The sequence below is a fragment of the Puma concolor genome, chromosome E1, assembly GCF_028749965.1.
Source record: "Puma concolor isolate L17-30 chromosome E1, mPumCon1.1.hap2, whole genome shotgun sequence".
NCBI lineage: Eukaryota > Metazoa > Chordata > Mammalia > Carnivora > Felidae > Puma > Puma concolor.
The window spans coordinates 45,134,157-45,157,601 of record NC_141680.1 but is presented as its reverse complement, the minus strand read 5'-3'; the positions used below and the strand labels follow the sequence as shown (position 1 = coordinate 45,157,601).

Genomic DNA, 23,445 nt, shown 5'->3' with positions numbered 1-23,445 from the left:
TAATCTTGAGTTGGTTCTTTTTATTAGATGTACTGTTTACCTCTATCTGAGGATATATTAATGATGCTATTCTAAATTTTTTATAGTGTTTATTTTTGAGAGAGAGAGAGAGAGAGAGTGAGAGACAGAGTGCAAGTTGGGGAGGGGCAGAGAGAGAGGGAGATACAGAATCTGAAGCAGGCTCCAGGCTCTGAGCTTCAGCACAGAGCCCAGTGCAGGGCTTGAACCCATGGACTGCAACCTGAGCCGAAGTCGGATGCTTAACCGACTGAGCCACGCAGGTGCCCCATTAATGTTGGTATTCTCAAATCCTTTTGTGTTTTCTCTGTTAACTGTGTCATTGACTATAAGCTGTTATATTTGTTTTTTATTTTCTGTCCTGAATGGAATTGGCTTTCTCACTCCACATGGTCATTCCTGAGTGCAATTTATCTTTGTAGTTGAGATTTGACTTGCTTCTGTTTTCTGGTCCTAAGGAAGAGGTGAAATGAACCACGGGGCTTGTTATTGGTGACAGGTCCCCCTGAGAGTTAAAGAAGAGGTGGGAGGTGACTTCTAATGGCTAGTCAGAGTGTAGACCCTTCCTCCAGGGTTCTGGGACCCTGCCCCCTTCTAACACCAATGGCTCCTGCCTGGAAGAAAACACCCTTTGCTGCCAGATCCCAGGAGGAAGGATGTGGGGTTGATGTGCTGTCCTTGGTCCTACTGCAGTATCCCAGCTAATCACCCTGTAGGTGGCTCCAAGGCATTTCTGGTGGGGAGTGTTTGTAGAGCTACTCCCTTGGCTTTGAGCTAAGGTTGTGGATTTTCTAATTGTATCTTTTCTAATCATTCTTAGGGACTTTGGTGGAGTTTGGAGTTTGGTAGAGACCTGGCATGTTTCAATCTGCCAGCTTGAAATAGCACAACCTCTTAGGAAGGCAATTTTGTACCCCTGTTAAATCCTGGAGAAACTTAGGCAAATGTGTACTAGGATATAAACAGAAAAATGTTCAAAGCAGCACTGTTTATAATAACTAAAAATTAGAAAAATCTAGTATCCACCAACAGTAGAAAGAACAAATAGCGTTACACGGGTATTTACTCTATACATATTAAACTGAGCATTTATGTTATGTGCATTTTATGCACATTTTTAGTTCTCACAGATACTTTTTGGTTGGGGAAAAAAATTAGATGGCTTTACTCGTAGCACTGATATGGTTATAAATAGGGCTTCCACAATAAAATTTGGGAAAAGAGAGGAGGAAGTGGCAGTTCTGTCCATGTTTTTGCCACTCAGGGCTGGATTCTAACAGAGATTTTGTGATCCAGAGAGTAGGCATTAAATGTACATTTTGGTGTGAAGAGTGGATAGGGGTGTGTGTGTGTGTGTGTGTGTGTGTGTGTGTGTGAGAGAGAGAGAGAGAGAGAGAGAGAGAGAGAGACAAAGGAGTATGTGAGAAGAAAATATTTGAATCAAACAGCAGAGGTCGCCATCCCTACATTAAATAAGAATTAGTGTATTTGGTGGCACCATTACCCAGGTTTCTCTCACATCTAGCGGTCCTGTGTAGCAAATAGTTGTAGTTATTTTGCATTTTGACCCAGAAATGACCTTTTCATTTTGCAGAATTCTCAGTGAAAATTATCTGACCGAATTACGTAAAGACACATTTGAAGGCCTGCTATCCCTCCAGTATTTGTAAGTTAATCAGTTCATCATTTATTATGAGTTTTTAGTTATATTATTTATTAAAAAATACAGGGTTCAAATTAGATAATTGCAACAATTTCTTCTAACAGTAGAATTCTGTAACTCTCTCTATTAAATTGTATAACTCTGTAAGTCTGTGGGGACCCAGCCCATCTCTAGCATTAAATACCTCCTATGCGTTTTCAACTTTTTAATTTTATAGACAAGATCTAGGAAAAAGCCCTTCAGTTGTAGAGGAAAAGGGGTAATGAGGTCTGAGCAATTATGGACACCCATATGAACCTTGTTATGTAAGTGTTCATATACCATCTGCCTTTATTTATATTTATTATTTATGGCCCATGGATCAAATCCTGTGTATGGTCTGTCTTGATACAACCTATGAGTTCAGAATGATTTTCATGTTCTTAAAGGGCTGTAAAAGAGAAAAGAAGAGAGAGAAACAGAGAATATGTGACAGAGACCGTATATGGCCTGCAAAGCCTAAAATATTTACTGTGTGGCCTTTACAGAAAAGGTTTGAAAAAGTTGGCTTAGTAAAATGAGAGGAATTGAAGTTAACCTCAAATTGTCACCTACAAGACAAGAAAATATAGAACACTTACATTAATTTGAATGCCATTAACCCAGAATTTTTAAATAATTTAATCTAAATGAAATATTTAAATATGAAATATTTAAGCAGGTGAATTATGTAAGCAGTATTACCAAGTACATATTAAATTATCAAGAGAACAGATTAGGGATTTCAGTGTGGGAAATTTTATTAGTTTATTTTTTTATTATTATTTTTTATGTAATTTATTGTTAAGTTAGCTAACATACAGTGTGCTCTTGGCTTCAGGAGCAGATTCCTGTGATCGGTGTGGAAATGCTTATGCCACCATAAAAATAGATGTTTAAAATGATGGTTAAGGGGTTGGGGCTCCTGGGTGGCTCAGTTGGTTGGGTGTCTGACTTTGACTCAGGTCGTGATCTCACAGTTTGTGGGTTCGAGCCCCGTGTCGGGCTCTGTGCTGACAGCTCAGAGCCCGGAGCCTGTTTCAGATTCTGTCTCCCTCTCTCTCTGCCCCTCCCCCACTCATGCTCTGTCTCTGTCTCTCTCAAAAATAAATAAACATTAAAAAAAAGATGGCTAAAGGGCACGTGGCTGTCTCAGTCATTAGAGTCTGCAACTCTTGATCTCGAGGTTGTAGGTTAGAGCCCCATGTTAGGTATAGAGATTACTTAAAAAAAATGAAATCTTTAAAAATATAATGATGGTTAAGTGGTATAGTTAGAAATGTTTACACTAAACAAACATCAGAAATGCCTCTAACTTTGCTAATTACAGAATAAACATCTCTCCAGCCTCATTGTCAAGGAAGAAATGTTTGCATATATCTCTGTACATTAGACATACAGAGATACTAATGTTCTTTGCTATGGAGGTTCAGTGTTTATTCTTTGCCCATGCCATCCAAAGCTGTGTATTTCATTAATCCTTTTTTTAAAAATTTTTTAATGTTTATTTATTTTTGAGAGAGAGAGAGAGAGAGAGAGACAGAGTATGAGAGAGACAGAGTATGAGCAGGGTAGGCTCAGAGAGAGAGGGAGACACAGAATCCGAAGCGGGCTTCAGTCTCTGAGCTGTTGGCCCAGAACCCGATGCGGGGCTCGAATTCATGAACAGTGAGATCATGACCTGAACCGAACGAAGTCAGATGCTCAATCGACTAAGCCATCCAGGCGCCCCTCATTAATCCTTATTAATGATGTGCTTTAGAAAATAGATTCTTCTTGCAAATGTAGAAGGCTTAAGGGTAGTGAGTAAAAGGAATCTCATATGACACTAAAAATAGTCCTTCAAATTATCAAACCTTCCAAGTCTTAGGGGACAACCACTTTGTATTGGTCTTCTTGGCTACCTCTGCCATCTGGGCTCCAAACGTTACAAACACAGTTTGGAGAAAAACAAAAGAGACAAACTGCGCAATGGATTGGGCCTTTCATTATTTCTACTATGAGGTACTTTGTAAGCCAATTATTTCATGTTAGGTGAAGTGTTCTCATTCATTCATTCAAAAAAAAATGTGAATCAAAACCTAAAAAAGAATGTGACAGGCCCTATGCCCAGTACCATAGGCACGCAGATGGTTAAGACAGGCTTCCCACCCTTGTAGGAACTCATGATTTCACAGGGAAAATAAACAGAAGCTTAAACCATAACGCATAAGCACTAAATGGATGATGAAGCACTGACAGAGTGCAGAAGCGGGAGCCACAAAGTCATAAAACCACATTTCTTTTCAGTCATTTTGCTCCTTCTACTCACTACCCAGCTGTTAATTTATTTTATAAATATTTGAGTTTGTTCTTTGTCCATGCATCAGTTTTAAACACAGTAGACAACGCAGATGAGCAAGACTAGTCCATACTTTCATGGAGTTTATGCCCAGAGGAAATGGAATGCCAGAATAACTATATTAAGAAGAAATTGGGGCACCTGACCGGCTGAGTCAGTAGAGCATGCGACTCTTGATCTCAGGGTCGTGAGTTCAAGCCCCAGGTTGGGCGTGGAGTCTACTTTAAAAAATTCAAAGAAGGAGAAGAAGGAGGAGGAGGAGAGGGGGAGGGGAAGAAATGGATTTGGGCAATGAGAAGTATAAGTTGTTTTTGGAACATAGAAGAGGGGGGAAGACTTCAAGTTGGATCAGGGAAGTTACTAGAGAAATGCTGTTTGAACAGAACCTTGAATGGCTATGACGTGTCATCGGATAGACATCTTGGGAAGAATATGCTTGCAAAATAGAGTGAGTGAAAGGCAAAATGCAGGAGAAATTTCTTTGGTATCTGTAGAGTAGGAAACTAGAGCCAGATTTAGGATTTTGAAGGCCTTGGATAATATGCCAAGCTACCGTGTTATCACAGCAGTGCTCTAGGACAAACTTTAGACTGCACCAGGGTCACTTGGAGGCCTTGTCAGGACACAGGTTCCACCTCCACAGTTCCTGATTCACTCAGTCCGGAGTAGAGCTGAGAATTTGCATCTTGAGTAAGTTCCCAAGTGACTCTGATATTTGAGAACCACTCCTGGAGAATTAATCTGGTGACTGTGTGCAGTATAGATTAGAATGGGAGAGACCAGAGATGACAATGCCAGTCAGAAGATGGTGGTACCCATGTAGGTGGAAAGTGAGGGACTCGGCTGAAATCAATGGAAATAAGAGGGTCAACTATAATCAAGAATGGGTGTTTCCAAATAAAAATCCAGTACCATGTTGTTTTTTTGTTGGCCCCACTTGCAACTGAAGCAGTTGATAAATTCATAGAGCGTTTAGGCAATGTACAACCAAAAATAAATTTCTATTAATATGATAATATAATTCTGAGTTCGTTCAAAGTTAGGTATTGATTAGAGGAGTAACTTCTTTTCAAGTTAAATGAAAAGGTATCTTTTATCTCTTCTGGTATTGACTTGGTGTCGAGAAATACAACTAAACCAGGAAGGTGTGCTAATGTGAGAATATCCCTTTTAATATTAGAAATTATATGTGGAGATCACAACTTTGAGCTCATAATTTAGAAATTGATGAGGCCACAGAAAGTCATTTAATCAATTCTTCTGCTCTCAGGAAAGATTACTTCCAAGATCTATCAAGATCTATAGTTGTATGTTTTATGTATGAAGATCACAAAGGTGAGACTCTTAAGAAAGGTGAGGGCAGGGTTAGGGGCTCTGGAAGGTTCAAATAACAATTCCTAATACTCAGAGTTTAGCCAAAAGCTACTTATTCAATACTATCATCCTACTAATTAGATAGCTTAGAGCTAATTGAGGCAATATTTTCCTTTTCCTTTTCCTAGAGATTTATCCTGCAATAAAATACAATCTATTGAAAGACGTATATTTGAATCCCTACCTTTTTTGCAGTTTATGTAAGTTACAAATATAATTTCATTGTATTTGGAATTTTTATTAAACTTAATTGTAAACCTCTTTGTTATTCATTTTGAATGAATGAAACTTTATTAGTCGAAAGCTACTAAAATTATGTAGCAAATCTTTTTTGTCTGTGGCAAAGTTTGGTGTGAGAGTTATTATAGAGATCAGAGTGAATCGTTCTAGAGCAGCAGTTCTCTGCCAGGGTGCTTTTGCGTCCAGGTGACACTTGGTAGTGTCTAGAGACATTTTTGATTGTCAGACTGTAGATGTGCTGCTGGCATCTAGTGGGTGGAGGCCAGGGCTGCTGTCACACCCTACAGTTCACAGGGCAGCACCCCCCCCCCATAACAAAGATTATCCAACCATAAATCTCAACAGTGCTAAAGTTGTGAAACATTTTTCTAGAGAAATAAACTTACTTCTCTAGAAAAAAATACTTACTTAACACAAGTATTTATTGAGCATTTACTGATTTGTATCTAATGCACCACATGTATAAACATGAAAGTATAAATCTTTCATGCAAATATTTTTTTTAAAAGGCAAGCATCTTTCATAGTGAGATTTCTTTAGTGTATGGAGATTGTATTGTGGTTATGTTTCGTTATCTATAAATTAGAATCACTGCCAAAGGATAAATATTCTGAAAATATCTTGTTTTTCTTCTTCGTTTGTGTCTTGTTTTTTTTTGTTGTTGTTTTGTTTTGTTTTGGTTTTTTTTTTTTTTTTTTTTTTTTTTTTTTGGTGTGTGTAGAAATCTTGGTTGCAATTTACTCACCAAACTGAACTTTGGAACATTTCAGGCCTGGCATGGAATGCAGTTTTTACACAAGCTGTAAGTGAAACAGAAAATGAATACATGTAAAAAAAAAAACCAAAAAAAACTACATGTAAAAATATCATACAGTGATTGGTTAGGTGTGTGTTAATAAACCCAGTATGAATTCTGGAAAGTAGGTCTTAAAATCCATTTTTTTTTTCAAATGAGGAAACTAAGGTACAAAGAGGCCAAGAGACTTGTCTTAACTCCTAAATGGCACTCTCTGCCCTCCCTCGTACCCAGCTTTGTGTGGGCAGTGAAGGCCCCAAGCAAGTAACACCCAAGTCAGTATTATCATGGGAATTCGTGACAGTGATGCTTCCCCAAGGTGTGCGTGGTCCTTGAAATCCACTTCTGAATTTAACTTTGATTCTGGCTCACGTGCAAGTTTCCTGTGCAAAAGAGAACTGCGAAGAACTAAGTTTAGCACAGAGTTCTCCAGGCAGCAAAAGGTGTGGGTGCTTCCTCAGCCATCAGGAAAGCAGCAAGAACTCCTGAACACCTGCCACAGGGCACTGCTCTCCATGTGCTTTCTTTCCTGACCACTCTTCAGTTAAGAAGTGTGTGACTCCCTTTCAGCAGGGACATTCTGTGATTTCTCTGTCAAAAAGCAAATCATACTGGGCATGTTCAGTGGCCTGAGGGGGATGTTGAGACTCAAGGTTGAAGACCCTCCACTAAAGCAGACGCTGGAAAAGACTGGCTCACTGTCTTGTGGTTCAGAAATCCGATTTCACAGCTTATCTTCCGTTAGATGAAAGTGTTTACGGTGTGTCTGGAGCTGGAGTAAGTTCCTGCGGGTGCCCAAGAGCAGGGGCCTCCTCTCTCATTAATTTGCTGATGCCTAACTTGGGGAAAGAATACTGAGGGTCAGTTTTTTGTTTTGCCAGCATGCCAGAGAACGGGCTCATTGAGTTTCTCCACCAAGAGGTTTTAGTGGTGTCAATATAATGTCTTAAAAGTCACCACCTCTACTAAGCATCTTATAACACCAAGAGTCTCTTCTAAGAATCTGAATTTCATAGTTATGTAGGCAATACAGGACAAAATAGGGTGGAATCCGTTGATAACAATGAATGAATTCATTGAAAAACAATCCGTGCCACGCGCACTCTATGTCGACAATGTACTAAGTACCGGGGGTACAAAGAATATACAGGGACTGTCCCCAAGAATCTTTCATACTGGAAAAAGGAGAAAAAGATGGCCTTTTTCTTGTAATTTACTAAGATATTTGTAAACTGATGGAAACCCCTGTCTTGCCCGACTGAGATCTCTATCAGTTAACCATTTGTTTTCTTTCCTTTCCTTTGTCCTCCAGCAGCCAGAATGACACATATCCCACCTGGGGCGGGGGCATGTGCTAATTTGTATTTTGCCCTCAACTTGCCCCATGCTCCCTCATCAATCTTACATGACAGAGAAAGGTAATTAAAGAACCAGAGCTAGCTGGTATTGAGAATAAATTAATACTCATGCCATGTGTGTTATGCCCAGAATTCGTGATCCCCAAATACCGCCAGGGAGCCGAGTCCGGTGTAAAAGCAAAAGAGCCTTTATTGGAGCTAGCTCGAGCTCAATCCCCTACCTGCACTGTCGAAGCTGTGAGATACCCGGGAGAGAGAGCCAGTTTCAAAAGGACAAAGGTTTTACTGGTGCCTAGTGGCAGTTGGTGAGGTAATGGCTGCGGCCTCAGCTGATTGGCTGGGGAAGGGTCCTGGGGAAGAGTCCTGTTAGGCAGTTGGGGGGGGGGTTACTCAAGGGGAGGAGGTGTGGTCAAGGTGAAGGACACAGAACAAGATGGAGTCGGCCGGTGTAGGCCCGCCCTTTCAATGTGGTTTGAATAGAGCTGTACTACTAAAACGAATTCACAGTTAACTTCCAAAACATTATCACAGTACAGTAAGTGTGTATTGGAGGTTGGGCTCCTTGTTTGGGGCCAAACTTTTCTTTTCTTTTTTCTTTTTAACGTTTATTTATTTATTCTGAGAGAAAGAGAGCGTGCGCAGGGGAGATGCCATCCCGTGAATTCAGTCACGTTATTACCTATGTGACTTATTACTGGGGTGTTTATAAGTTGAAACAGTATTTTCTCCAGCATTAAATAAGTTTGTAAACCTTTTGGGCCCCAGCTGAGGTGGATTTATCTTGAACTGACTGGAGCTTAAACTTCAGGTCTCCTCACTTACATAGGCCCCTTCCAAAGTCTTGGGAGGGACCCTCGCAATTCCTGTACGCATAATTTTGCATGTTTTGATGAGGCAGGATTTCCCAAAGTAGATGAGGTTCAGACCCTACAAGGCCTTGATTCACCCCTGGGTTTCAGGTAATTATATCTCAGTAAGTTTTTTGAATGAAGCCTCTTAAGTTATTGATAAACACTGAGTGAACACGTTAGCGGTGTGGTAAAGTCTATTTTGAATCTGAAATCCACCTCAAAGCCATGCCAAGAGTTTATTAATAAGGTACCACTTTTTGAATGGTAGTAATAATCCTGTTTCTTTCAGATGAAATCAGGAATGAAATATATTATGGAAAACCAACAGTGGTTGATAATCCTAAATGTTAAGTATAGTTTTTTTTTTTTTTCCTGACTTTAAAGTGCTTCTCCTTCATTCACCTACACAGGTCCAGACTGGTGGCTTATTTTAAAAAATTCACTTCATTGGTTCTAACAGTACGAGCTCCATGATTTTAGAAGCTGAAGGACTCTACGATGTAGAAAGGCTGTACCTTATCGGGATAGAGCACATTCACATGCTGGCTCGTCTGTGGCGCATCCGTATTGTGCCAAGAACATAAGCTCTAAGGGAGAATAAGGAAAATCTAAGCCTTGCCCCTGTTGAATTATTGTTGAGAATATCATTGAGGTAGGTGTGGCCACCCTCTGAAGGCAAACTCGAGCCCCAGTCACAGACACGCCCTAACGCTCCCCCAGTCAACCGGCATCTGCTTCCTTTTAGACAGCTGTGTGCCCACAAAAGTTGACACACTTCAGGATATTGTCATCGCTTTTTGGTATGTACTGGAAATCCTGGCAGCTTCTTCTCAGATTCAGAAAGGCATAAACGTTAAGGATGAAGATAACAACTCAGGGCTGTCCTTTTGGGGTGATTTAGGGTAACTTTTATTATTTTCCGTGTGTGGTAGTTCAAAAGCTTTGCCATAGTCATACCCAACTATTACTTTTCTTCTCCCAGCTGCATCTGAGTCTTCCCACGTATATACCAAGGCATCTTCTTTCTCTGGGAAGCATGGTAGTTGCTCCTCCGCCCCATATCATTTCTTTAATACCGACCTCTATTAGGTATTTACTGCGCTCCGGCACTATGCTAAGACCTTTCGCTTGTGCTGCAAGTAAGACAATGTGTCTTAAACTCTTAGAATAGAGCCTGGCACGTGGGAAGTGCTCCGGACGTGGCCCCTCACACGGCACTTCATTTTCGTCTTTCCAGCAACTCTTGTGACACAGGTAGTATTATCCTCATTTTGGGGATGAGGAACTTGAAACTCAGAGACATCGGGTGACTTGCCTAGGTTCACACTGTCAATAAGTGACAGAACCACTTCAGAAGCTTCGCGAGTAATACAATTCCGCATTCCCTGGCACTAGGTAGGACCTGAATGACAACTGGCCTTTTGGGCGTCGTCCCTTGGAGTCAGCTTCTCACTGGAATAGGACCTTTCGAGCAGGGAGCTCCTTTTCCCTATGCTTCTGGAGTTCCTGGCCATGCCACCTATGGGCATCCCCAGGCTTCCTGCTCACCGCCTGGTGCAACTATCACATCGTCACTGCTAGGCACCCACTCTGTGCCCAGCCTTATGCTAGGTGCTTTGCACATGCTCTTTCCTTTAATCCTCAAGTTGCCTTATGAGGTAAATGCTGCTAAAAGGACTCGGAGACGTTCGTTACTTAAGTCCCTTCACCAGGAAGTGACAGCCAGAATTCAGACCTAGGTCTGCCTGATTCCAGGGCCCTTGCTTCTTGGGCTGGTCCTCACTGCCAGAAACTCCTCTTCAAGGCTATTCTCAGAACTTTAATTAAAACATAGGCTCACCATTTCAGATTCTTTAGGCTTCGCCCCTCCCCCCGCCCAACCCCTGAGAAAGGATTTACGTGATGCCCTTAGATGTCTTGCATTGAGGAGCTTCCCATGGGGAGTCACGTTCTCATGGCTCATGGACCTATGTAGATGAATAAAGGAAAGGGGTTATTCTATCCCCAGGTACTTCAAACAGACTGGAATAGGGTCTAGATCACTCCACTTATCTCTTCAACTGCTTTCCTCCAACGAGCCAGTTTTCCCTCCATGCCTTGGGATTCCAGCGTAGAGAGTTTGGAGTTTGTCCTATTTGAAATTTATTTTCACTGCCTGCTTTGGACATTTTTTCAGCTAAAGCTGTTAGGATTTCAGTACATTCAGGACAGTGGTGACAAGCTTCAGTCCTCAAGTCTTCTCTGTCTCCTCAGTTAATAGAAAGGAAACGTAGCCCATCTGTCTGGACCTCTGTAGAAGAATTTGGAGAAAAAAAAAATAACACGTAAGAAATGTTCCCTTATTTTGTGAGCTACCTTTAGTCTGTCCCGTTGCTCTGCAACAGAAAGCTTTTGCAAAAATACTTGAGTTTTCCTCTTCAAATAAGATACAGTTTTTTAAAAAACAAAAGAATATCTAGAACAGTATTTCTTCAACTTTGATTATGAGACAGTCTTTGAGGATAACTGTTGTTATGTTTGACTCCCATAAAGATAAGCCCACGAATATCCAAAAGCCAATAGACTGAGTCAGCACACCTTTTATCTGTAAGATGAGGGAATTGAACGGAAATGGAGATGATCTCTAGTGCAATGTCCACCGTTCGTTCGTATCGCAGTCTGTGGAAAAACAATTGCTGTCGGTCCAGCAGAGGTAACCTGTCGGGTCAGTTCTCATTCTCCCCTTGGCTCAGGCACAATAGCTCCATGAAGAAAAGGCAGCACTAAAGACAGGAGGAAATAGGATAATTTGGAGTGGCCTGTATTTTGTTTTCACTACAGATAAACACGGGGCATTCATCTCAGCAGGAGGGCTGCCTGGGTAAGAGGAAGCACTGAGCCGATGGGTATAAGGCCATGGGTGAGCTACCAGGAAAGAGGGGGGGACAGTGGGGGTAGAGCACTGAGATAGTTGGGGGGAAGGATAACGAACTACTAAATTGTTTTGGCTGCATAACTCTTCATAGTCTTTCTTAATAGGGAGCCGGGGGTGGGCGCGGGGTGGAGGGGGGAGGGGAGCAGTGGGCAGGGGAAGACACACACGTGGAAGAGCTTACTTGCACAGAGCCCACCAGTAAGCTTGTAGGTATGAATGCCATTGTTATTGTTTCAAAGCCAAAGGACATTCAGAGCCTCAAGGTTGAGGAACTGTGTTTAACCAGACATGTGACACTCACGTTCTTTCTCTTCATAACATTGTCTGACTGGATATTAACTAGTGTTACACAAACCCGACATGTTAATGGGCCTGAAAAAACGTAGAAGAATGGGCTGGAATAGGAAGAATAGGGGAGTTTCCAAGGCAGGAACAAAAACGCATGGCTCCCAGCCGCACCGCTAACTCCCTCTGACCTCCGTTGTGGAAGAGTTTGAATCTTCGCTCCCCTTTTCTCCACCTACTAACATGTTTATCTTCTGGCAACTGGTTCTCTATTTATCACAACGTGGTTCTTTTTTTTTTTTTTTTTTTCAAATTGAGATATAGAATATGCATAATAGAATATGCAACGTTATAAAGTATATAGTGCAATGGTATACTTTGATAGACAGTAATCACTGCTAATTCCAGAACATTGTCATCACCCCCCTCAAAAGAAATACCATACCCATCAGCCTTTACTCCCCATTCTCCCCTCCCCCCAGGCCCCTGGCAACAACTAATTTACCTTCTGCCCCTATGGATTTGCCTATTCTGGACATTTCATCGAAATGTGTGTCTAGTTTCTTTCACATAGCTTGTTGGCTTCAAGATTTATCCGGTTGTAGCATGTTTCAGTACTTCATTCTTTTTTTTAATGTTTATTTATTTTTGAAAGAGAGCGCCCACACAAGCGGGGAAGGGGCAGAGGGAGAGGGGGACAGAGGATCCAAAACCACAGAGCCTGATGTAGAGCTCGAACTCATGAACTGTGAGATGACGACCTGAGCCAAAGTCAGATGCTTAACCGACTGAGCCACCCAGGTGCTCCAATCACATTTTGTTCATCCATTCATGAGTTATTGGACATTTGGATTATTTTGACTTTTTGGCTCTTATGAATAATGCTGCTATGAGTATTCATGTGCAAGTTTTTGTGTGGTCATATGTTTTTAATTCTCTTGGGTACGTACCTAAGAGTGGAATTGCTGGGTCATGTAGTAACTCTATATTTAACCCTTTTGAGGAACTGCCAAACTGTTTTCCACAGTGACTGCACCATCTTACATTCCCACCAATGTATGAAGATTCTGGTTTCCCCAAATCTTGCTACCACTTATCATTGTCTCTCTGTTCGATCATAGCCATCTTAGTGAGTGTAGAGTAGTATCTCATTGTAGCTTTGATTTCTATTTCCCTAATGACCTAAGACATTGAGCATCTTTTCATGTGCTTATTGGCCATTCATGTATTTTCTTTGGCGAAATGTCTCTTCAAATCCTTTACCCATTTAAACATTAGATTATTTGTCTTTTTCCTGAGTTTTAAGAGTTCTTTATATATTCTGGATATTCTGGATACTAGACTTGTATCAGACATATGATAGTTTTGGGTTGTTTTTTTATTTTTAAATAAAGTCCAGCTTACCTATTTTTCCTTTGGTTTGTTGTGCTTTTTGTGTCATGTCTAAGAAACTGTTGCCTAAATCCAAGGTCATAAAGATTTCTCTCCTGAGAGTTTTATAGCTTGAGCTCTTCCATTTAGGTCTTTGACTCATTTTGAGTTAATATTTATATATGGTGTGAAGTGTAGGAATCCAACTCCATTATTTTGTATGGGGATATACGGTTGTCCCAGCATCATTTGAAAACACTAGTCTTCCCACATTGAATGGTGTTGGCACCCTTGTTGAAAATCAGTGGGCCATAAATGTGAGGATTTATTCCTGGACTGTCAGTTCTGTTCCATCAGCTTACATGTCTGTTCTTATGCCAGTACCACACCGTGATTACTGTAGTTTTGAAGTAGGTTTTGAAACCAGGGCGTGTGAGTCTCCCCATTTGGTTGTTCTTTGTCAAAATCGTTTTGGAGCCCCTGGGTAGCTCAGTTGGTTAAGTGGCCGGCTCTTGATTTCAGCTCAGGTCATGACCTCACGGTTTGTGAGATGGAACCCCGTGTTGCCATCTGCACTGACAGCATGGAGCCTGCTTGGGATGCTCCCTCTCTTTCTCCCTCTGCCCCTCCCCTGCTCACACTTTTCCCCACTCACACTCGCTCATGTTTGCTCTTCTGCACGGGTGTGTATGCTCGCTGTCTCTCAAAATGAATAGATAAACTTTTTTTTTTTTTAAAGATCATTTTGGGCTATTCTCGGTCCCTTGAATTGACATACAGATTTTAGAATTAGCTTGCCAATATTTGGAAAGAAGTCAGTTGGGGTTTTGATAGGGATTATACTGAAACCACAGTTCAATCTGGGGTATAGTGCCATTTTAACAATATTTTCCTCTGATCCGTGAACATGGCATATCTTTACATTTATTTCAATCTTCTTTAATTTCTTTCAACAACGTTTTGTGGTTTTTAGTGTGATTCTTGCACTTCTTTGGTTAAATGTTTTCCTAAGTATTTTATTCTTTTGAGTACTGTTATACATGGAATTGTTTTCTTAATTTCATTTTTGGAATAGTCATTGCTGATGTATAGAAATAAAGCTAATTTTTACATATCGATCTTGTGTCCTGTAACCTTGCTGAACTCATTTATTAGTGCTAAGGTTTTTTTTCTACATTCCCAGGAATATGTCTTGTGGTCTTCTAGTTACCCAGGAAGATGTTGGAGCATTTCAAAGTCCCTATGGACATCTCATTTCTCAGCTTTTCCCTTTTAGGCTTTTTGTTTAGGCTATTTTTTGTCTTGTGATCAATTGCCTCACATAGCTGCCAGATTAAAACATTTATCTATAATTGTTTTCAAAAAAATGCCCCTTGGGAAGAGGCTATTTTAGCACTGTGCAGTTCTCAGTGAGGTCAAGGGCAAGGCTTTCAAGTGAAGTTTTTTAGGGACCCCACTAGACAGGTAAAACAATGACAGTTTGTTCTTTGGGAATGAGGCTTTAAGGAACTTCAGCTCCATTTTGTTCCCCTGGGATGCGGGCAATTTTTAAGGCTATCATCAGGATGGAGAGCAGAGGTTGAGGACAAGTTAAAACAACAGAGCTCACTGTTCTTATAGAAATTAGTAATTTTTTCTTTAATACATGCTCTCCGGGTTGCTGCAAGCCCATTGGTTAAAATTTCCAAAGTTCTGAGAAAGTTGATTTTGACCATTTTTGCTAGTTGTTGTTGTTGTTGTTGTTGTTGCTTTTACGGAAGGATGAATTTTCAGACGTCCTTCCTTTCTCATTTTCACTGATTCACCTGTAACAGGGCTTTAAAATCTCTAAAGTCTCAGGGCACCTGGGTGGCTCAGTTAACTGCCTGACTCTTGATTTCGGCTCAGGTCATGATCTTGCGGTCATGGGATCAAGCCCCATGTCAGGCTCTGCACTGGGCATGGAGCCTGCTTGGGATTCTCTCTCTCTCTCTTCCTCTGCCTCTCCTGCACTCATACTCTTGTACTCTCTCTCTCAAAAAATAGAATAAAAAAATAAGAAATGAAATCTCTAAAGTCTCAATGATCACAGGCTAATTAAATACTTAATCATGGGAGATGATTAGAGGAAAGGAATAAAAGTAGAAAATGTAATTCTTAGAGAAGCTCTCCCAGATGGAGAGATGAAGTTCAGCAAAGTGTTTCTATATTTAATGCTCTCAAAGTTAAGTTTAAGGTAACGGCTATTTTAAACCCCCTTTTTTTCATACAATTTAAATACAGGCTTTGGAGTCAGAACTGAGTTCAGATTCCATCTCTGCTTCTTGACTGGCTTGACAAACTGGGACAAATTATACAACCTCTCTGTACTTCAGTTTCCTCACTTGTAAAATGGGGTAATGATGTGTCTATCACATAAGGTTATTGTGAGGTTTAAATGTGAAATGCTGATCACAGATGCCCCATAGCTCAATAGTATCGGTTGTGATGATTATCCTTATAATTTTGCAAAAGTACAGTGATGATTCTTGAGCAGAGTCAACCTAAAGGCAGATTTTCTTTTCTTTCTTCCTGTTTCCTTCACTTTATTTTTGCTGTAAAGAACTGAGAAGAAAATCTACTCAGCATTTTGGAATAAAAACTTGTGTCAAGCAGTGACAAAATGTTATTTATTCAACAAGCCTTCACTAAGTAACTAGTAAATAACAAGCACTCTGTCAGGCACAGGGACAAAAATGACAATAGAGTATGGTCCCTGCCCTCAGGGAGCTGGCAGTCCAGCAGATGGATAAGGAAACGGGATCATATGCCACCTAACAAAGGCTGTCATAGGAGAATGAATACAAATGGTGGGGGTATAGCTTTCACCATTTCCTCTTAGATTAATCCCTTTGTCTTTAGCCCCCAAACTGAGGAATTGGTCCTATTTTTGTCTTTAACCGGGTGTTTTAAACTGTGGAATTTTTTACATTTCTAGAGATAAAGGAAAAGCACCTAGAATTATAGAGGACACTAGAAACAGTATTTCCTACAGAGCCTGGGCTTCCTACCAGCATAGTCACTTCTAGGGTTTTCAGCCCAAAAAGTTCTTTGGCATATCTTTGCTTTGCTGTCCACGTAAAAAAAAAAAAAAAAAAAAAAAAAATTTTTTTTCTCTTTCTGTTCTCCACTTTATCGTCCAGAGAGCTGGGTAGTTCCCAAAGGAAGAGTGCTTTACAGATTCTAAGGGTGATTTATAGGCAAAGGCAGAAAATGATTAGTTTTAACCTTCCAGTTCCATACCCCCAAAATGAACATAAACTTTCATGGTAGTCATTACTGGAAATGCAGATCATTTTAATTCCATTGCATTTTTCAGAATTATCAGCCGTAACCCTCTGTCAGCTGTTGAAGATTCCTATCTTTTTAAGTTGCCAGCATTAAAATATTTGTAAGTATTGCAACAATCTCATGGCTCATGAGATGATTTCTGATCTTTTTTGTTGTCATCAAAAGATTAAGTATTTTGCGTTTTGGTTAAAAAGTCCTAATTTAAGTTTTAACTGGGTTATTGAAATAAGCATTATTAGCAAAGAAAAAACGTATATGGGCAAGATAGCCTGCAGAGGAAGGCGTAGTAGTGAAGAACACATAAGAGACATGGGACTTGCAGATGTAGGTAGAAATACCATTTATCTCAAAGTGGAAAGTGGAGTAAGGTGTATATTAAAAGAAAAAAAGACTAATCAAGAGAGGTGGATGCAATTGAGAATGAAAATGAGGATAAGAGTAAAAAGGATTGTACTGTTGAGCACCAAGGTGATTAATTTGATGATGCACATAAAATGTCTTCATTGGGAGTTTTCTGAAATTATTGTCCATAGCAAGAAAACTCTTGAGCTGACTTGACAAAGAAGCCAGAATTGAAGTAACCACATGTTGTTAAGTATCTTTTTAGGTACAGAATTTTTATCCTTGGGTTCAAATCACGCATGTTTGGGCTTTCTCCTTCAGAGACATGGGATCAACACAGGTGTCACTTACAACAGTTGAGAGCATCCTCATGATGACCCTTGAATTTGGAAACACTGTAAGTTGATTTTTCTTATGTGTATTTTCACTTAGTTGTTGATTTAGATTTGTTTTATTGTCTTCCTAAGTCAGATTTATTGAGGTATAAAATTTACTCTTTTTAAGCGTACAGTTTGATGAGTTTTGACAAACGTGTACTTATGTAAGCACCACCACATTTGAGACGTAGACCATTCTGTCACCCCAAAAGGCCCCTATGTGCCTTTGCAGCCAATCCCCTTTTGTCACCACCAGCCCTGGCAACCACCAACCTAATTTTTGTCCCTATAGTTTTGCCTTCTCCACAGTGTCTTATAAATGAAATCATACAAGGGGCACCTGGGTGGCTCGGGCAGTTAAGCGTCCGACTTCAGCTCAGGTCATGATCTCGCGGTTCGTGAGTTCAAGCCCTGCATCGGACTCTGTCCTGACAGCTCAGAGCCTGGAGCCTGCTTCGGATTCTGTGTCTCCCTGTCTCTCTACCCCTTCCCCATTTGCCCTCCATCTCTCTCTCTCTCTCTCAAAAATAAATGAACATTAAAAAAAATAAATAAATGAAATCATACAGTATGCAGTCTTCTGTGATTGGTTCCTTTCAGCATAATCCTTTTGAGATTCATCCATGTGTTTTTTTAACTTTTTTAACGTTTATTTATTTTTGAGAAACAGAGAGCATAAGCAGGAGAGGGGGAGAGAGAGAGAGAGAGAGAGAGAGAGAGAGAGAGAGAGAGACAGACACACACAGAACCCGAAGCAGGCTCCAGGCTCTGTCAGCGCAGAGCCCAATACAGGGCATGAACCTGCGGAACATGAGATCATGGCCTGAGCCAAAGTCGGTCACTTATCTGACTGAGCCACCCAGGCACCCCAGAGACTCATCCATGTGTTTGCACATGTCAGTAGTTCATTTCCTTTTTATTGCCGAGTAGTATTGCAGTTGTGAGGATATACCAGTTTGTTTATGCGTTCATCAGTTAATGGGCATTTGAGTTGTTTCTAGCTTTTTGGCCTTTATGAATAAAGTTGCTTAAAACACTTACATGCAGGTCTTCGTATGAGCATATGTTTTCATTGGGGGAGGGGGGGAGGGGGTAAAATACCTAATGGCAGGATTGCTACATCATATGCTAAGTGTATATTTAACTGTTTAAGAAACTGCTTACCTGTTTTCTAAAGTGGATGTACCATTTTGCATTCCAGCCTGCAGTATATGAGATCTTCTATCTATCCTTTCTTCTAATGTCTTGATCTATTTTTCATAAGGTGAATGTTGGCCTTAAAATTGAGTTGGGAAGTAGTCCCCTCTCTTCAATTCTCTAGTACAGTTTGTGCAGAATTGGCATTATGTTTTCCTTAAATGTTTGCTAGAATTCACCAGTGAAGCCATGTGGGCTTGAAGCTTTCTTTGTGAGAAAGTGTTAAACTACAGATTTTATTTTTGTAATAGTGCTACTTAAATTACATACTTATTTTTTGGAGTAGTTCATGTCTTTCAGGGAATCTATTTCATCTTGAAGTTATTGACATAAAGTATTTTATAATGTTCCCTTATTATCCTTTTAGTATCTGTAGAATTGTAGTGATGTCATTCCTCTCATTTTTGATATTGATAATTTGTGTCTTCTCTTGTCTTTTCTTGATAAATCTGGCCAGAAGTTTATCAGTTTTACTTATCTTCTCTAAAAAGTGCCTTTTCATTACACTGACTTCTCTATTTTTGTTTTCCTTTTTAAAAATTTCTGCTTTGATCTTCATCATTCCATTTTCTCTCCTTAGTCAGTGATGAATTTCCTTTTCTTTTTCTAGTTTCTTCAAAGTGGACACTTGGGGGGGGGGGGGGGCGCCTGGGTGGCGCAGTCGGTTAAGCGTCCGACTTCAGCCAGGTCACGATCTCGCGGTCCGTGAGTTTGAGCCCCGCGTCGGGCTCTGCGCTGATGGCTCGGAGCCTGGAGCCTGTTTCCGATTCTGTGTCTCCCTCTCTCTCTGCCCCTCCCCCGTTCATGCTCTGTCTCTCTCTGTCCCAAAAATAATAAATAAACGTTAAAAAAAAAAAAAAAACTTAAAAAAAAAAAGTGGACACTGGGGAAGATGAATACTATATGAGCAACATCCCACATGTTGACATGTGTTTTCAGTTTCAGTCGGTACAAAATCGTTTTTAATATCCATTTTGACTTATTTGACCAATAGGGTTCCTTAGGAGTGTGTTGGTTAGTTTCTAAATATTTGGAGATTTTACAGATCTGTTAATTTGTTATTTAATTCCATTGTGGTCACAGAACAATATGTTGGATGACTGAAATCCTTTTAAATTTATTGAGGCTTGTTTTATAGCCAATGAATTCTGGTAATAGATGAGAATATGGTCTATTTTGATAAATATTATGTGCCCACTTGAAAAAAAATATGTAGTCTGCTGATTTGGTGTGGAGTATTCTATAAATGTCAACTAGGTCAAGTAGGTTGGTAGTATTTTTCAAGTCTGATGTATCATTACTCATTTTCTATATATTTTTTCTGTCAATTATTGAGAGAGGGATATTGAAATCTCCAACTATAATTGTGTACTTTTGTGTCTCTCTTTCCTATTCTCCTTAATATATTTGGAAGTTCTATTATCAGATACATAAATTTTTAAGTTATGTCTTTTCTATTAGTTGACATTTCTATCACAATGGAATAACCTCATTTATCCCTGGTAATATCTTCGCTTTGAAATTGACTTTGTCCTATAGTAAATATAGCCACTCAAGGTTTCGTTTGATTAGTGTTAGCAAAGCATAATTTCTTCCATATTTTTAACCTACTTATATCTTTGTATTGAAGATGAATCTTATAGACAGCATATAGTTGGCTTTTGCTTTTTTATCCAGTATGACAACTCTATCTTTTAATTAGGTGATTGCACCATTTATAGTTAATGTAATTATTTATAGGATTACATTTAAAGCTACTGTCTACTCTTTCTATGTATCCCATCTGTTCTTTGTTTCTTTTCTTTTTCTTTTTCTTCCTGCTCTTGGGTTGATTTAGTACGTTTTATTATTTTTTGGTGGGGGGATAAATAGTTACAACTCAGGTTTTGTTATTTTAGTAGCTGTTTAATGGTTTGTAGTGTTCATGTTTAACTTATCACAGTCTATCTTCAAATGATATGATATGATTTCATGAATAGTATAAGAACCTTACAATAAATAGTGTACTTCCATTGTTCCCCTCCTGACCTTTGTGCTATTGTTTTCATACGTTTTACTTTTAGCACACCATATTATTTTTTTTGTTTAAATAGTCAATTATCTTTTTTTATTTTTTATTTTTGAGAGAGACAGAGTGCAAGTGGGGGAGGGGCAGAGAGAGAGGGAGACACAGAATCTGAAGCAGGCTCCAGGCTCTGAGCTGTAGACACAGAGCCTGATGTGGGGCCTGAAATCACAGACTATGAGATCATGACCTGAGCTGAAGTCAGATGCTTAACTGACTGAGCCACCTGGGTGCCCCTCAATTATCTCTTTTATTGAAGTATATATAGATCATGTAATATTAAATTAGTTTCAGGTGTACAACACAGTGATCTTTTATATACATTATGAAATGCTCACCACAATAAGTATATTACAGTATTATTGACGATATTCCCTATGCTGTACTTTTCATCTGGTGACTTATTTATTTTATAACTGCAAGTTTGTACCTCTTAACCCTTTTCACTCATTTTGTCCATATCCCTAGTTTGTTCTCCATATTTACAAGTGTTTTCTCTTTTTTGTTGTTGTTTATTCATTCATTTGGTTTTTTGTTTATTTTTTGTTTATTTTTTACCTTGTTTTATATTTTATTTTTTATTTATTTATTTTTTTAATATATGAAATTTATTGTCAAATTGGTTTCCATACAACACCCAGTGCTCATCCCAAAAGGTGCCCTCCTCAATACCCATCACCCACCCTCCCCTCCCTCCCACCCCCCATCAACCCTCAGTTTGTTCTCAGTTTTTAACAGTCTCTTATGCTTTGGCTCTCTCCCACTCTAACCTCTTTTTTTTTTTTTTTCCTTCCCCTCCCCCATGGGTTTCTGTTAAGTTTCTCAGGATCCACATAAGAGTGAAATCATATGGTATCTGTCTTTCTCTGTATGGCTTATTTCACTTAGCATCACACTCTCCAGTTCCATCCACGTTGCTACAAAAGGCCATATTTCATTTTTTCTCATTGCCACGTAGTATTCCATTGTGTATATAAACCACAATTTCTTTATCCATTCATCAGTTGATGGACATTTAGGCTCTTTCCATCATTTGGCTATTGTTGAGAGTGCTGCTATAAACATTGGGGTACAAGTGCCCCTATGCATCAGTACTCCTGTGTCCCTTGGATAAATTCCTAGCAGTGCTATTGCTGGGTCATAGGGTAGGTCTATTTTTAATTTTCTGAGGAACCTCCACACTGCTTTCCAGAGCGGCTGCACCAATTTGCATTCCCACCAACAGTGCAAGAGGGTTCCCGTTTCTCCACATCCTCTCCAGCATCTACAGTCTCCCGATTTGTTCATTTTGGCCACTCTGACTGGCGTGAGGTGATATCTGAGTGTGGTTTTGATTTGTATTTCCCTGATAAGGAGCGACGTTGAACATCTTTTCATGTGCCTGTTGGCCATCCGGATGTCTTCTTTAGAGAAGTGTCTATTCATGTTTTCTGCCCATTTCTTCACTGGGTTATTTGCTTTTCGGGTGTGGAGTTTGGTGAGCTCTTTATAGATTTTGGATACTAGCCCTTTGTCCGATATGTCATTTGCAAATATCTTTTCCCATTCCGTTGGTTGCCTTTTAGTTTTGTTGGTTGTTTCCTTTGCTGTGCAGAAGCGTTTTATCTTCATAAGGTCCCAGTAATTCACTTTTGCTTTTAATTCCCTTGCCTTTGGGGATGTGTCGAGTAAGAGATTGCTACGGCTGAGGTCAGAGAGGTCTTTTCCTGCTTTCTCCTCTAAGGTTTTGATGGTTTCCTGTCTCCCATTCAGGTCCTTTATCCATTTTAAGTTTATTTTTGTGAATGGTGTGAGAAAGTGGTCTAGTTTCATTCTTCTGCATGTTGCTGTCCAGTTCTCCCAGCACCATTTGTTAAAGAGACTGTCTTTTTTCCATTGGATGTTCTTTCCTGCTTTGTCAAAGATGAGTTGGCCATACGTTTGTGGGTCTAGTTCTGGGGTTTCTATTCTATTCCATTGGTCTATGTGTCTGTTTTTGTGCCAATACCATGCTGTCTTGATGATGACAGCTTTGTAGTAGAGGCTAAAGTCTGGGATTGTGGTGCCTCCTGCTTTGGTCTTCTTCTTCAAAATTACTTTGGCTATTCGGGGCCTTTTGTGGTTCCATATGAATTTTAGGATTGCTTGTTCTAGTTTCGAGAAGAATGCTGGTGCAATTTTGATTGGGATTGCATTGAATGTGTAGATAGCTTTGGGTAGTATGGACATTTTGACAATATTTATTCTTCCAATCCATGAGCAGGGAATGTCTTTCCATTTCTTTAAATCTTCAATTACCTTCATAAGTTTCCTATAGTTTTCAGCATGCAGATCTTTTACATCTTTGGTTAGATTTATTCCTAGGTATTTTATGCTTCTTGCTGCAATTGTGAATGGGATCAGTTTCTTTATTTGTCTCTCTGTTGCTTCATTGTTAGTGTATAAGAATGCAACTGATTTCTGTACATTGATTTTGTATCCTGCAACTTTGCTGAATTCATGTATCAGTTCTAGCAGACTTTGGTGGAGTCTATCGGATTTTCCATGTATAATATCATGTCATCTGCAAAAAGCGAAAGCTTGACTTCATCTTTGCCAATTTTGATGCCTTTGATTTCCTTTTGTTGTCTGATTGCTGATGCTAGAACTTCCAGCACTATGTTAAACAACAGCGGTGAGAGTGGGCATCCCTGTCGTGTTCCTGATCTCAGGGAAAAAGCTCTAGTTTTTCCCCGTTGAGGATGATGTTAGCTGTGGGCTTTTCATAAATGGCTTTTATGATCTTTAAGTATGTTCCTTCCATCCCGACTGTCTCAAGGGTTTTTATTAAAAAAGGGTGCTGGATTTTGTCAAAGGCCTTTTCTGCATCGATTGACAGGATCATATGGTTCTTCTCTTTTTTTTTTTTTGTTAATGTGATGTATCACGTTGATTGATTTGCGAGTGT

General features: G+C 39.8%; 2 long non-coding RNA genes and 1 pseudogene across 2 annotated transcripts; 2 read left to right on the top strand and 1 right to left on the bottom strand.

Moving 5' to 3' along the window:
- Nucleotides 1–23,445, top strand: part of LOC147574411 (pleckstrin homology domain-containing family M member 1-like) — a 71,443-nt pseudogene that overhangs the window by 36,761 nt on the left and 11,237 nt on the right.
- LOC147574413 (uncharacterized) lies at nt 6,319–11,408 on the bottom strand. Its single transcript, XR_015243654.1, has 3 exons — nt 11,237–11,408; nt 7,150–10,949; nt 6,319–6,454 (listed from the first exon to the last, which is right to left on the bottom strand). It is a non-coding gene; the product is annotated as an uncharacterized LOC147574413 (long non-coding RNA).
- On the top strand, nt 11,710–14,347 carry LOC147574412 (uncharacterized). The gene is made up of 2 exons (XR_015243666.1): nt 11,710–13,462; nt 14,084–14,347. It is a non-coding gene; the product is annotated as an uncharacterized LOC147574412 (long non-coding RNA).